This window comes from Rhinopithecus roxellana, chromosome 14 (genome assembly GCF_007565055.1).
Source record: "Rhinopithecus roxellana isolate Shanxi Qingling chromosome 14, ASM756505v1, whole genome shotgun sequence".
In the NCBI taxonomy this organism is placed as follows: Eukaryota; Metazoa; Chordata; class Mammalia; order Primates; family Cercopithecidae; genus Rhinopithecus; species Rhinopithecus roxellana.
The window spans coordinates 125,765,628-125,777,157 of NC_044562.1; positions in this window are offsets into that span (position 1 = coordinate 125,765,628).

The following is an 11,530-nucleotide window of genomic DNA, read 5'->3' on the forward strand; positions in this document are numbered from 1 at the left end:
TGGTTCTCCTTCTCTTCTTTCTGGAATTCGATTGAAATCTGGGGATTAGAGTACTTAATCTGTTCTAGAAAATGCTTACCTCTTATTATTATTATTTTCAAAAATTGCTTCTGCCTAGTTCTCTGTTTCTTCTTTCTGGAATCCTGACCATAATGTGTTGTACCTTTCTACTCCATCGTTCATGTCTCTTGACTTCTTTTTGGTATTTTTCCATCTCTTCATCTATTTGTGGCTATTTTAAATAATCTCTTTAGTCCTCGTTTCTAGTTCACTATGTGTCTCTTCAGCTATGACTAATCTGCTTTGCAGTCAATCATTAAGGTTTGAATCTCAATTATCAGTTTTTCTAAAATCTTCTGGAAGTTTTGTTTGGTTCTTTTTGAAATGTTTGGGCACACTTCATATTTTTAGTTCCCTGTTCATTTTCAAGTGTCCCCTCTATTTCTTTAAGCATAATAAACAAAATATTATTTTTATTTTTATTTTTTTGAGGCAGAGTCTCACTCTGTTGCCCAGGCTGGAGTGCAGCTGTACGATCTCGGCTCACTGCAACTTCTGCCTCCCGGGTTCAAGCGATTCTCCTGCCTCAGACTCCTGAGTAGCTGCAATTACAGGTGCCTGCCTGACTTATTTTTTGTATTTTTAGTAGAGATGGGTTTCACCATGTTGGTCAGGTTGGTCTCGAACTCCCCACCTTGGGTGATCTGCCTGCCTTGGCCTCCCAAAGTGCTGGAATTACAGGAGTGAGCCACAGCGCCCAGCCAAGCATAGTAAACATAATTTTAAATTATGTTTCTGAATAATTCTAAATCTGAAATGTTTCATGATGTTTCCACCCTTTCTTGTTTTGGCTTATTCTCAAACATGGTGCCTGTTTTCTTGGGTACATCATGATGTTAGATTCTAAGCTGCTCCTTAGAACTTTATCTGCAGGAATTATCTGCGGGCTGGGCGGAAGGTAGGTACTCCAGAGAGAACCTTCAGTTGCCTCTGCTGTGTACCTTAAGGCAATGTCACAGTCTGGGATGACTCAAAATCCTATTTTTTGCTTGAGGTTTTACAAAACACGAGGAAGTAAAACTTTGGGCCACAAATTTAAGTATGTTTTAAATTTAATACTTTAAAAATGCCAGTTAGTAAAATTTAGCTGTGTCATCTGAGGGTCCATCTGTGTGTTCTTCTCTGTATATATGCCTAGAGTTATTAGAAATGAAATCTATCGACATTAATGAGGCTTATTCCTAGGTAATGCAATTTAATGAGTTTTACTTTGTTTTATTTTGTATTGCTTAATTTTATTTTGTTATGACTACTATTTGCCCCCCAATACAATAAAGTCCTTGCTTTAAAAACAAACAAATATGCCAGTACTTTGCTATAACATATTAAATACCTTCCCTCAATCTGACTGGAGGCGTGCTGCCTGGGCCTCCCCCGTGCTTCTGTTCTGTAACTGGATTCCTGCCCTGTGCTCTGTGTCTAGGTCCCTGTTTGTAACCTTGGATTAGAGTCCAGTCTCTGGTTTCTAATCCAACGTCTCCAGCTTCAGTACTGGCTGACAGACTTACCAAGCCTGCCTGCTAGGTTTTCATATCTGGCCCACAACGAGAATTCTTTTGCCAGGGCCTGTCCTGCAGGTTGCTCTTGTCAGATCCTTGGTGCCAGTTCCCGTCTTGCCGTTGCACCAGGCTCCTCTGTCAGCCCCTCCAGGTGGTGTGCTCTGCTGGCTCCACTGCGGTGCTCAGCACCTTCTCTGGACCAGGGCTTCCCTTAGGAAAAAGCTCCTTGTAGGTACCAGTTGGTCTGTCTCTAAATCTCTCCCTCCCTAACTCTCTCTCTCTCTCATTCTCGTCCCTTTCTTCCCATCTCACGTGTCCTCATCACTCCCTTTCCCACCTTCCCCTTCTCCTCTCTATTCTATCGCACCCCTCTCTTCTTTCCCCTCTCCTTCTATCCTCTTTCTGTTTTATTCTTCTCCTTCCCTTGGCTGCCCTCCTATTCCCCCCCTCGATCCCTCTTTCCTCTTTTCTTTTCCAATTCATTCTCCCTCCTCCCATTTCTTTTTCTAAATTTATTTTTACTTTTTATGTATTTATTTATTTTTGAGACAGAATCTCTCTCTGTCACCCAGGCTGGAGTGCAGTGACGCGATCTCGGCTCACTGCAAGCTCCGCCTCCCGAATTCACGCCATTCTCCTGCCTCAGCCTCCCGAGTAGCTGGGACTACAGGCGCCCGCCACCACACCTGGCTAATTTTTTTGTATTTTTAGTAGAGACGGGGTTTCACCATGTTAGCCAGGATGGTCTCAATCTCCTGACCTCGTGATCCACCTGCCTCGGCCTCCGAAAGTGCCAGGATTACAGGCGTGAGCCACCGCGCCCGGCCCCTCCTCCCATTTCTTATCTGTAAAATGATTTGTACAGGTGATTAGATTAAATAATAAAATCTAGATTGCTTAGCATACTGTTGGATTCATAGTTAATGCCATTATAATTATTACATATTTAATAAATCATTCATTAGACAAACAATATCCTACCATGCACTAGGGATAGTGCTAGGCATTCATGGTTGAGTCACAATCAAGTAAGGGGAATAACAAGGGAACAGACACATGCTCCAGAGTTAGCTGACTGGTCTGTGTTACTAGGTGCAGTGGTATGTGTCCGCTTGTATACAGAGGCCGTGGATTGTCAGGCCTGTGGCAGAATTCGAGGGCACTACTCCACAGCTTGGTAACATTGCCCACTGAAGCGTTTGTTTCCTGCTATGTTTTCCTCAGCAGAGTGTTACTGTCAAGATGATGGATGTCCACACCTCTAAATATATGGAGACTTTTGGTTGGCACAGAACTATAAGTCATCCTCCCTGGACTCTAAACCTGGGACATTCTCAAAACAGAATTCAGAAAATCTGTATTTGAGTGATTTTTATAAACAAGGCAGTAGATCAGAAATAACGGAGCGTAGGTGCTTGCCGCACCTTTTTTAGGAGGTAAGCTGGATCCCGGCAAGACTTGCGATTTCTTTTTAAAAGGAATCTATGCACTCTCTGAGTTTCATTATGAGCCAGACTTGGGCTCCCAGTACCAATTCTTGTCCAGAAAATTTTGTCTTTGGAAAATAAGATGTCCCAGGACACTCAGAAGACAATTTTCTATAAGTAGTTGAGCTGTTTTTAAAGTGCCATTGTGTGTGAAATGTAGGATTTCCACCTGTATTGGGTATTTGGCCTTTGAGGCAGGCACCCCCTCAAGCCCCTGAGCAGGGTCACTGTCCAGAGGAGGCTGGGCACGGCCAGCTTGGAGCTGCAGTGCAACCTGGCAGCACTGTTGCCAGGCTAGGGCCTGCAGGCTCTCGATCTTCATGTTATTTATGTAAGTCTGTCTTAGCTCCCTCTGCAGGTCCCCTTTCCCAGGCTGACCTCTGGATGCACACAGCTGGGCCCCCACTTTCCTCCAGGCTGGATCATGTGACCTGGAACTTCTGATATTGAACCTGCCATCAAAATCTACCTGTACTTGTCCCAACCCCTTAGATTCCTGCTCACTCCTAGAGACCTGAGGTCAATGAAGGTGTTGCATTACATCACAGCTTTCCCTGGTTGGAAAGTTAACAGGGTCCCTACCAGATAACATAGAGGCTGGGGTCAGTGACAATGCACATCTTCTAAAGTCCTTTAGGAATTAGTCTGTTGAGGAATTTTTCACGCACACTAGCAGGTGGGTAAGGGAGATATTTAAGGACCTGTGGGATTTTCCTTATTTCTCAAATCAAAGCCATTTTGTGGCTACTTTCTTTGTATATAAAAAGGACTGGTCTTCATTGTAAAACATCTACAGCAAAATGTTCAGGGACTGGAAGGACCAGCCCAGATCTGAAAGGAAGGTGAGAGCCTGTTGGGTCAGTCTCATTTCCTTGAGCTGTTGTTTGCTGGATCCCAGCTAGCAAGGCTCTTTATCTTTTGGGGTAACAATTCTGTCATGTACTTTTCTTCAGATTTTCAAAGGAATACATGCTCATTTTAGGTAACTAGAATGCACGAAATAGAAAATGTGAGTCATTCATCATCCTACAATCTAATTAGACCCACAGCTGCCGTTTGGTATATGTGCTTCTGATCAGAGACAGATCGATAGTTGAAGAAGCCTCAACATCACTCTGTTTAGCTTGGTGGAGATAATGCAGTTATTATAGTTCCTTAACTCTAGAACTGTGGTTCTCAAGGTGTCATCCCTGAACCAGCAGCAGTGGCATCATTTGGGACTTGTTAGAAATGCAAATTCTCAGGCCCTACCTCAAATCTTCTGGGAATCAGAAATTCTAGGGTTGAGCCCAGCCATCTGTGATCAAATAAGCTCTCTAGGTGATTCTAATGCACACCAAAGTCTGAGAATTACTGCTGTGTAATGAATCCGACCCTCTGAACCAGTGCCCCCTCCTGACCCCTACCTCATCTGCTATAAGGGATTGCTAGAAGAGAGCCTCAGTTTAGCTCAGTTGAGTTTAAGCTTAATTCAAGCCCACAATTTGTACAGTCTTTTTAGATTTGACTTCATCTTCTTGGGACAATTACTCAGGCTTTTAGATTCTTTCCCTGCCTGCCTCACTCATCTCTTCTCAAAATGACATTTGGGAATTCAGGGGATGAACCTTATGTGTCCACATGGCTAGATGGACCCCTGCCTCGTGCTGGTGCCTCCAGGGTTGCTGCCTGCTGTTGCTGAGATACAGCTAGCCTGGTCTCATCTTTAGACATTCTGCTGGCATTTTCCAGGCATCTGTGGACTGCTGACATGGGTCCTATTCTCTCCCAGCTTGTTCAGGATCCAGGGGCCTCCCCCTGCTACCTAGGTCTTCTCCTAGCTCCCATGGGTACTGTAGACCCCGGGTTTCTGCCATGTCTTCCACTTGCCCTGACCCAGTTGGTCCACATAGGCTGCCCCCTGTCCAGGTCTTAGCTCAGGGTCCCTGCCCATGATGCTCATGCCAATCAGCTGTGACTTTCTGCCTTCTTAGCCAAGCTGGGGTCAAGTCATGCATCACAGGGTGCTTTGCATAGCAGTTCTTTCCCTGAGCCCCAAGGGGAGAGTAGGGTCAAGTCCTGTCTACCTCAGTGGTCCCCTGAGCTCTTGGGACACAGCTTCTTCTCCCCAAACATCTTCCCCACTCTTTCTCCACTTATCTTCCTTTCAATCTGTTAAGCAAAACTGCTGATGTATTGACTGGTCCGTTGTCACCAGTTTCCAGCTTTCAGGCCTATCTCGGGGTAAAATCCTATTATGAATGTCAAAAACGAAACAGCAATTCTTTCTCTTGGCATCTGCAATAATGCCTTGCCCTGAGGCAGATGGATGTAGGATGGTAAAATAGGAAAACACAACAATGTTTCCAAATCTTCCCCTCTTTTCATAATCAAATATATACACAATTTTTATATCATTTGGATTCTACTGCACGTACTTTTAGATAGGTCTTTTTTTGTCACTTATCCATATGCCATGAGCACTGTTTCCATGTCATTAAATACTTTTCTACAACATGACTTTTAATGGCTCTGAGGAATTCAATTAAATGTGTGGTGGGAAGGAAAATAAATTGCTATTTTAAAACCTCTTGGCAGTTTGTCTTGGTTTCTCTAGGGTGTGGTGGCAAACTTCATTTTAGGGAGACTTTCCATTGTTGTCGTTACTGGGATTAAAAAAAACACTTCTATGGGCCTTTTGAATATGCAAAGTCAGGGACCAATGCCTGTATTAGGGCCATAGTTTGAGACAGAAAGGGAGATAGTAGACAAGGTGCAGTGACTCACACCTGTAATCCCAGCACTTTGGGAGGCTGAGGTGGGTGGATCCCTTGAGGTCAGGAGTTTGAAACAAGCCTGGCCAACATAGTGAAACCCCGTCTCTACTAAAAATACAAGAATGAGCCGGGCATGGTGGCACATGCCTGTAATCCCAGCTACTGGGGAGGCTGAGGCAGGATAATTGCCTGAACCCGGGAGGCGGAGGTTGCAGTGAGCCAAGATTGCGCCATGGCACTCCAGCCTGGGTGAAGAAGTGAGACTCCATCTCAAAAAAAAAAAAAAAAAAAAAAAAAAAAAAAAAAAAAAAAAAAGTATATGGCAGTGAGTTGTTCTGGCGGTTGCAGAGTTTTGGCTTTCTGTGGGGGCTGTGAGTTAGGGATTCCAGTCCTAGGACCCAGGCACCTGAGAAGAACTTAGATACATGTAAGAGTGGACTCTACCAGGGGGAGGTGGGCCAGGACAAACAGGCGAGATGACCAGCAAGAAGTGTTTGAGTAGGTAGCCAGGCAGACATGAACAGGGCAGGAGCGGTCCCCCGCTCCACAAGAATGCTAAGCAACCATTAGGTGATGCTCAGGTGGGTGTTAAATTGTCGCTCTAAAATAACAATCGGTTGCAGCTGGTGCCAAGGAAAGGCCGTCTCCCAGTAGATAGAAAACACCTGAAGCTGGTGATCAGCCGCTTCCCAGTAAGATCTTAGGAGTTAGGCGAGAGGGCCCAGGCATGCGCCCTAAAAGGCAAAATGGCAGCGTTTAACTGCTGTGTGACCTTCCTATAGGAACGCTACCTGGCGAGGGAAAAATGCCTCAAATGAGCATGTGCACAACTTCCGTAAACACACTGTGCGTGCGGCCCCTCCCAGGCACTGGCAGGCTACTGCTCATGTGCACAGCCTGCCCCAACGAAAAATCAAGGGAGGAGAGACGCAAAATCTCGGAAGCATGGAAGCTGTAAAACCCCAAGTCAGTGGTCAAACAGGGCACTTGAATCTCTCAGGTCACCTGCTTGGCCCTCTTCCAAGTGTACTTCCATTCATTCCTGCTGTATAATTATTTTAATACACTTTCACTCCCGCTCTAAAACCTGCTTCAGCCTCTCACTCAGCTTTATGCCCCTCGGATGAATTATTTCCGCTGAAAAGGCAAGAATTGAGTTGCTGCAGACACGTACGATTTTGCCACTGTTAACAGAAGCAACTTAAAGTATGAGAGATGGATTTAGGAATACTGAGGTGTGACTTGGAGATTGAAGTTTTAATTACACATCTAAGTGATGCCTTGAGAAATTAATGAAGGGGACTGTTTCCATGTTGCTAGTAATCTAGAGAGAGGAGAGGATAAAAATGTGGCCAAAAGACATGAGAAGCCAAAAGCGACATGAACACCAGAGGTGACAGCTATTACCTGCGAATTTTAAGAAATACTCAAAAATCCCTGTGTCATAAAGAATGGGTAGTTCAGTTATTTTATTTGAATATTATGCATTTGGGTAATTACAGAAGGCTGGAAAACCTGGGATACTTTAACAATAAGTATATTTTAATTTATTTAACTGTCACTTATTTGAGGTATTTTTTCCCATTTTCCACTATTATTTAGAACACTGATATAAACAGCTTTATAGATTAAAGTTTTGAGAGTATTATTGATTGCTTCCTTGGGGCAAATTTCTAGAAGGGGAATTGCATGGGTGATGGCTATGCCCATCTTAAACACTTGTGATACAGAACAATTTGAAGTCTTTGAACTCCCCGGGAAGAATAGTCATTTGTAGGGTCTCACTCTACTAGAACTGCTACTTTACATGTAGTCCCTGAACCAGATGGAGAATTTCAGTGTTTGATGGCATCATCACCCATATGGGTGGGGACACACTGAGTGGGTCACATCTCTCTCTCAGACTTTCCTAGTTTCAAAACCAAGGATGATTCAATTTCAACCTTGTCAGTTTGATTTCACAGAAATTACATTTAGAAAGTGCACACGGCTTTTTGTATACTAAAAAAAAAAAAAAAAAACCGTAGATATTAATAATATTGAATTCTCTGCCCTTTCTTTTTTCAGGGTGAGAGAAACTTGAAGACTTCAGTGCTTTTTTGTATCTATGACTCCAGAAAGGAAAGAAAAATAAACCATGTAGAACCTGCTTGATGTCCTGTCCTCTGCCAGCCGTTGGCCTCAGTAATCAGATTCAGGGATATTTATGACCTACTTTTTGAATCACTGCAGCCCAGGCTATGCAATTACTTATGTTCTCTTGCTGAGAAACCAACGTACAAGCAGAGATTGTGTATTTTTCTGTAAAGGTAGAGGTAGGCACTTCTGGAAATTCTGAAAACCTTTCCAAGTTTACAGTACAAACTACCAGAATGATAAGAAGGGGTTTTGTTAACAGGTCTGTTTTGCTAGGATTCTGCATAGGGTTGGAGCCTTGGGGAGGGTTCTTCTTGTCCCCATTGGTGTTGATTCTGTCTCTGACACTCACTGGTAGCAATCAGCTCTCACCTGGCATAAAGCACTGGCTCCATCTCTTTTCTAGGAATGGATTTTTCTTCCCCATTAAGAATAGAGTCATCTCAGTATGAACAGCTGATACAAGGGGGAAAAGAAGCATTTCCAGCAGTGCTTGTTTACAAGTCCTTTGTGACCAAATTGATGCAAAGTGGGCCACAAACATGTTTGTTGACACCTGGAATGTCCAAACGCCAGAAATAGATAAGAGTTCCTCATGAAAATATATATGAAGCAAAGAGATAGAAGAAATTGATCACACCCATAAAGATACGGACAAGGAAGAGAAAGCAACCAATGTTCACCGTGTCTTTCTATTAATAGCTACCCAACACTGTCCTGGAGCCTTTTTAAAGAGCTTATCTCATTGAAGCCGAGGCTAGGGCTAGCGAGAGGCCAATGAGGTAAGTCATGCTTGTGCAGGGGTGGATTCTGTCTTAATTTAGAATTTTGAAATTTTGTTCCTCATGGATTTTTTGCATTGATTTTGATTTTTTTTTTTAAACTTCCTCTATTGGGTTGAATAGTATCTCTCCAAAATTCATGTCCTCCCCAAACCAGAATCTGAGCTTATTTGGAAACAGAGTCTTTGCAGATGTAATTGGTTATGATGAAGTCGTTCTGGATTAGAGTGGAGTCTAAATGCAAAGACTGCTGTCCTTATTAGGAGGCTGTGTGAACACACAGAGATCCAAGGGGAAGGTGGTCAATGTGAAGACAGAGGCAGCAATTGGAGTGATGCAGCTACAAGCCAAGGAACACCAAGGACAGCCAGCAGCCAGAAGAGCTAGGAAAGGCAAGGAAGTGTTCTTTCTTGGGCCTTCAGAGGGAGGATGGTCCTGCTGACACCTCAATCTCTGATGCATAGCCCCTAAAACTGTGGCAGAATAAATATCTGTTGTTTTAAGCTGCTGAGCTTGTGATAGAATGTCCCCTCTTATCCAAGGTTTTGCTTTCTGAGGGTTCAGTTCTTCAGTCAACTTGGAAAATTCCAGGAATAAACACTTCAAAAGTTTTAAATTGCACACCATTCTGAGTAGCATGATGAAATCTTGTGATGTCCTGCCCTGGACATGGATCATTCCTTTGTCATTGACATTGTCCACTCCTGACATCCAATCATGGACATCATCATGGCTTGAGGATCCAGGATCAACTGAGGCAGATGATCCTCCCTTCTGACATCATCAGAAAGTCAGGAGTGGCCCAACGCTACATCACAATGCCTGGATCATTCACCTCCCTTCACATCATGTAGGCATTGCATCGTCTCACATCATCACAAGAAGGGTGAGTGCAGTACAGTAAGATATTGAGAGAGAGAGAGACCATATTCACATAGCTTTTGTTACAGTATATTGTTATAATTGTTCTATTTGAATACTAGTTATTGTTGTTAATCTCTTACTGTACCTAATTTATAAACTAAACTTGATCATAGTTATGTATGTACAGGATAAAACCATGTCTTTGGGTTCAGTACTATCTCTGTCTGTGGTTTCAGGCACCTGCTGGGGGTTTTGGAATGCATTCCCCATGGATAAGGGGGACTACTATACTTCATTACAGTAGCCCTAAAATACTAATACAATTGCATGACAATTCTCTTGGTTACTGAGTATTTTGGTGCCTCCTTAACTTTTGCAGCTGAATGCCTCACTCTCCTCACCCTAATGCTAGTCCTGCCCTGTAATTTCTCCCTTGTAACCACCCAGTGAGGGACACACAGAGGAAAATTGTCTCTAGGCTCTTTGATGTGACACACATGATATATGAATGGTGTACAAAATTTAGAAAATATGTAATAGGTTTGGAAAAATTTTTAAAATTAAAAAGACTGTGTGAATCAGAGGACTAGCAGGCCTGAGAGTTAACCCAAAGGAATAATCCTAAATATGAAGGGAAATTTTGTCCCACAAAAGCATTAACTGTGGAGTTAGCATAGTAAAATCTAGAAGCAACTGAAAGTCACACCATAGAGGAAGGTTAAGTAAACAATGACATGTCTTCTCAATGGGCTATTATGAATGAAGTTTATAAAAATACGTTATAACTTGTAAAATGTTTTAGCTGTAGAGCTAATTAAAATTAATTAGAAAAGTGTTTATACAGTATGACTATAACCATGTTAAAAAAAACAGTATCTGCAAAAATAACAGTATCTGGCCTCACCAGAAATAGGAAAAACAATAGTGTCTATTGGTGATAGTGACATGGGAGAATTATTTATGCCTAAATTCCTATCTATTAATTATTTTTTGCGAGCACACATTAATTGTTTTCTATTGCTTTGTAGTAAATTACCACAACTTAGCAGCTTAAAACAATGTGTATTTATTATCTTGCAGTTTTGTGGGGCAGACATCTGGGCATGGCCCAGCTGGGTTCTCTGTGTAGGGTCTCACAAGTCTGAAATCAACGTGTTGGCCAAGCTGTGTTCTCATGTGGAGCTCATGGTCCTCTTCCCATTCTCTTTGAGTTGCTGATAAAATTTAGTTCTTTATGGTTGTAGGACTGAGGTCCACCCCTGTGTTCTTGCTGTTTGCTAACTGAGGCTGACACTCAACTCCTGGAAGTTGCCCTCAGGGTCTGGCCTTGTGGACCCCTCATAGTATGGTGACTTCCTTCTCCAAAGCCAGTAGGAGACTCCCTCTCCAGTCAGCTATGGCAGAGTCTTATATAAAATAACCCCATCAAGGGAGTAACTATCCTAGCCACGCTCAAGGGGAGGGGATTCTACAAGACATATATAAAGGGGTGGGAATGTGGGAGCTATCTTAGAATTCAGCTACTAGAATAAAGAAAGGAAATATGTTGCTTCTAGAATAAAGAAAGAAATTGGGGCCTCAGAGCCACAGGGTCAAACTTGTCATTGTAGCACTGTTCTGGGCTGGGTGACTGACTGGCTCGCCTGGGGTGAGTCCCATGGGGAGAAGGATGCTCTAGGGAAATGATGCTGCTGTCTTTCCAAACCAAGCTCAGTCTGAAGGTATTTTCCCTTCCTCCCTGCACAGGCATCCATGTGCTGTATGTGTGAGACAGAATCCACATGTTCACTCCACTCCCACTGGGGATTATAAGCATTCCTTGAAGGAATAGAAAGAAAACTAACATTGACAGATATTTTGGTATTTGGCAGGCCCTAGAGTGAATGCCTGATATAGTCTGCATGTTCTGTCCCCTCCAGATCTTATGCTAAAATGTGATTCCTGAT